The sequence below is a fragment of the Sarcophilus harrisii genome, chromosome 1, assembly GCF_902635505.1.
Source record: "Sarcophilus harrisii chromosome 1, mSarHar1.11, whole genome shotgun sequence".
Lineage (NCBI taxonomy): Eukaryota > Metazoa > Chordata > Mammalia > Dasyuromorphia > Dasyuridae > Sarcophilus > Sarcophilus harrisii.
Window position 1 is genome coordinate 98,781,889 of NC_045426.1, and position 4,928 is coordinate 98,786,816.

Here is a 4,928-nt window from a genome sequence, read left to right on the forward strand (position 1 = left end):
GTAGTCTCTTTGTTTTAGGTTGCCACTGTCCAGTTCATGAACTCACCTATGTCACATTCTTTAGAATGGAGATATATAAGTTTGGGGAAGGGATCCCCATGAATGTTCCCCTTCCTTCCATCCCTGTTGCTTAGATTGTGTTTCTTTGTCAGAGACGGATTCCTTATAGATGAAAGTCATTAGGCTGAAAAGAAATTAGTGAAGAAATTAGAACTCTAGTTATGGAATGAGGAAGATCTGAATTCACATCCAATCTAAGTTACTTACTAACAATGTGGCCTTGGACAAGGCATGTACAGGCTGCTGCCTCAGTTTCTCATTACTGTTGTGAAAGTAAAATGAGATAATATTTATAAAGCATGTTTAAAGTGCTATGTAAGACCCTCACCCCCAAAAGCATGGACTGGCCTCAGGGCCGAGAAGGGCTCAGATGCTGGGGAAGGTAGGGAGTGGGCAGTGAAGAGAATGGCCATCTAACTCCAGTACCCAGAGGGGCTCTCTTCCTTTATTGGGACTGCTTCTTGGTCCAGCAGCCTCCCAGAAATCTTAGAGTGAAGTATGGTTGCCTTGCATGTCCGTGGCACTTGGGTCCCTGTGTGAGATGTAGAAGACCCTTACCCAAAATGACTACTCAGAGATCACTCAAAATAGAAGGCAAAAAGGTTGTTTATTAAACCTCCGGAGGATGAGCTGTTCTATCAGGAGATAAGGAAAAGAGAAAGCTCATGGTGGGAGGACTAAGGAAGTAGTAAAGATACACAGTTTTTATACAAAAGATTACATCACAAATAAGAGAGCATTGAGAAAGGGGTGGGGGAAGGCATCTAATTGGTTGTTGCTATTCGGAGAGATTGAAATGGAAGGTTTCTGTTTCCCCAAAATCACCTGATTTCTAGGAAACAGAAAATCAAGCCTTTAGGCTTAGCTGAAACACAGAAATAGTGAAAATAAAATACAGAAAAAGAACTCACACATTCCTCTAAGTTCTTCACCTTATCTCTCTATTCCACAGTCCCTATTTCCCAAAATTCTCTCCACTTCCAGTCAGGCTGTGAGAGTTCTTCCCTGCATTGCCCCCCCCCCCCCCCAATAGCACATGAAGGGAAACAACTTCATATCTATATGATGTAACAGCAACGTGAGGGGAGAACATCATGTAAGCAGAAGATTGGGACCAAAGAAAGCAAGATGAATGTTCCTGCAAGTAGTTGTGGTAGTCCCAATTCTGCAGAAACTGGCAATGATTTTAAAGACCTCTGGACAAAACTGAATGAATATCATGACAAGGAACTATAAACCTTACAGATCAAAGTAACCAAGCTGAAAAAAGAATGGGTTTTAGACACATAAAGATTGGAAGTGTCCCCCCCCCCAAAAAAAAAAAACAACAATTGAGAGAGCAATAGAAAGTCCTTCATGACACTATTAAAGTTTTGGAAGATTGGTTAAGAGCAGGGTTATGTGACTGTTGTGCAGTGACTGAAGAACACATGAGGGAAAAAAAAACCAGGAGTTTGAAAATAATGAACCACAAAATCTTAAACTTATCACACTGAACTTATGAATGATAAGAATGCCTTATAAGAAGAAAACAAAAACTTTCAAAGCAACTGCAAAAGAACACTGAGAAGAAACAGTATAAAGCTGTAGAACCTGAGGAAGAAGTAGTCCCTGATTCTCCTATATTGACTTTTTCATATCCTGGACTTAATCGACTAAGAAGAAAAAAGACATGTAAGAGAAGCTACATGTCTGATATATAGAGCAAACACATACTGATTTGAAGCGACCTCTATGTACAAATGAATTAGCAAAAAATAAATCTAAAGTCTTCAACTCAAGTACAGCAAAACTACTATGAAAGTGAAATTCTTGTAGCAGACACTTGTGATCAAACATTATTATCTATGACTAATATTCAAGATACCAACAGTTATCCCATTTGCAACACTTGGACTTGGTGTCCAAGAAGAATCTGATTCACAAAGTGCTTTGAATCCTGTCAGTGAAGATCTGCACCATCAACAGAAAGTAAAACAAAGAAATAATCCTTTTAGGAATCCACAAAAAATAACAAAGATGATTTGAGATTTTCAGATTCCTTTCCAAGAACTCCACCAAAAGTTGACTGGATTGCTTGGGCATCTTCTGTTTGGGAGGCTGTTCCTAATGTGAAAAATGGTTTAGGCTTGAATACAAGCTTGTCCCCTTTTCTTTTAGAGCCTGGGGAAAAGCCCCATCTCAAAACAAATTCTAGAAGCATTACTTCTAATTCTAGATCACAGAAAATTAGATCAAAATCTGAAGATTTGTTACATGCCTTAATTTTGGTTCTCAACCAAGCACTGTCATTGATCATTCTTTTTCCATTAAGCAAATGCTTGTGAGAAAGAATATAAATGAATCAATAAGTATACAGATTGAGACTGATAATCCAAAAGATGAAACTACTGAAAAAAAATGATCTTTTTGTGCCATTGAAACCACTGGGACACAGAGGAACGAAAAGGAACAAGACTGAAGAAGAAAATGAACATTGCCCCCAAACTTCTTTTGATTAAGGAAATGCTTTTCTTTTCCAGGGGATATTCATCATTCTATCAATGGAGAGTTTGTAATGGATAAACCCTTGGATCTATTTAGTCAATTTTCAACTATGCACGGACAAGAAAAAAGCCAAGGAAATGAGGTTATTGGTGGTTATGAGTCAATAAAAATGAAAAGCAGGATAGGACATGGAGATTGTGAACTTGCCTCAGTTCTTCAGTTAAATCCTTGTAGACTAACTAAAGCACAAGCTCTACAAGATAATCAAGATAAATCATCCTTAGAAAATACCCAGGGGAACATAGATCCAGCAGCAGATCTTTGTCAATATAAAATGGATATTACTGTAATAGATACAAAGGATAGTAGTCAATCAAGATTAGGAGGCAAGACTGTGGACATGGTTGTACATTGATTAGTGAAACTGTGTTTTTAAAAGTCAAGAAGCAGGAGCAGAAGGAAAAGTCCAAAGAGAGAAAGAAAAGTGAATGATAGCTTATCAGAATTGTTTGATTAGACAACACGTGAATAATATGAATCCTATTTGACAAATAGTTGTGTGAACCAGAAGAAAATCTCCAGGGAGAATATGAAGAATTATCAGTTGCTCAAAGAAACCAAACAGTATGAAGATATATCTGATAAAGTCAAACAAAAAACATTTGTGGAGCCTTACTTTAAAGATGATGAAAGAAAGACCATATTACAAAATTTCCCTCACATTGAGGTGGTACGAAAAAAGGAAGAGAGGAGAAAATTACTTGGACGTACATGTAAAGAATGTGAAATATATCATGCAGATATTCCAAAAGAAGAAAGGGAAAAGAAACTAGATTCCTGTTCAAGGCATCATTTCCGCTATATTCCTCCTAACATACCTTAAAATTTCTGGGAAGTTGGGTTTCCTTTAACTTAAACTTGTATGGACAGAGGGTACATTAAGGAAGATCTTGATCCTTGTCCACGTCTCAAAAGGAGGCAGCCTTACAATGCTATGTTTTCTCCAAAAGGCAAAGAAGAGAAGACATCAATGTTGAGGAAATTGCAAAAGGTGCCAGAACAAAATTACTCATTTATTTATAAAGTTAAAATAAAAACTGGATTTCCTCCTCTCTATCTTCTATAACTTAATTTATATGTCGTTTAAATACAATATAGCAGGAATTGTATTTAAAATAATTTTAGTACATTTATTGTGCTTATGTATTTTTTTTTTTGATTTTGCATCTTTGAAACAATGAGGTGCTTCCATTTTGCACTGTGTAACTTAAAGGGATGGATTTTACTATGGAGGAGAAAAGAAAGGAGAAAGGGAAAAAGGAAAGCAGACATAGTATATTCAGTTGGGTTTCCAAATTTTGCAAATGAATTTAGGGCTGCCCTAAAAACAGATCCAGGGCATGAGGAAAGGAAGAAGAAAGGGCAAGTCAGAGTTACCCACATCTGTGATCTTCTGCTCTGAGCCAAGGAAAACTCAAATTTCCATTTTTTTTTTTTTTTTTTTTTGCTATTCTAGACTTAGTAAAGTAAAGGGAAACATTCTTTTGTGGGTTCTCCTTATTCTGATAATGGATCGCATTTGTACGTAGCTGAGACTGGTTTTTCCTAAATAGGTCAATGGTTTGTTTTTTTTTTTTCTTTAATGTGGTAATTATGTGTAATTAATTTTTAATGTGTGCCTATATATGGTCTTCCTTTCAAACAAATCCCATTTTAGGGTTGTGGCCTGTATTTAGAGCTGATTCAGATTTAAATTAATATGGCCTTATGATTTCCCATACCACCTATCCCTAATCATTCCTTCTTTCTTCAATCCTCCCAACTACATCTTCACTACTCAAACACTTAAAATAGTTCATTCATCTTCCTACTGTATTAGGAAGATTAAGAGGAACTCCTACAGCTTTTTTTCCCAAAACTCAAAATCATTCCCCATTTTTCTCTTGTTTTCCTCATTTGTTAGATGTAGATTAAATTAAATATTAAGTGCCTATTTAGAGGTAGAGCATGGGAGAATGGCCTTGAAGTCAAGGAGACTTGGCTCTGACATGTATTGGCTATATGGGCAAATCATTTAACCCCTCAGTAATTGTCCTCAGGCATCTTCCTAACTTCTGCAAACTGAAAAGTACTTGTTAACAAAAGCAACAAGGACAACAACTTAATTTGTGTCATTTATATAATGCTTCAAGGTTTGCAAAATGTTTTACAAAATTGTTTCATTTTAACCTCACAAAAACCCTGGGAGATGGATGCTATAACTATCTTATAGTTGAGAAAACTGAGACAGAGGATAAGTATAAGATTATATAGTTTATAAGTGTCTGAGACTGAATTCAAAATCAGATTTTCCTGACTCTATGTATCTGCTGCGTAACCAA

General features: G+C 36.4%; 1 pseudogene; it reads left to right on the forward strand.

Annotated features, from left to right (window-relative positions):
• The first annotated feature begins 1,188 nt into the window (after window positions 1-1,188).
• LOC111719408 lies at window positions 1,189-3,673 on the forward strand (annotated as a pseudogene).
• The last annotated feature ends 1,255 nt before the right edge of the window (window positions 3,674-4,928 follow it).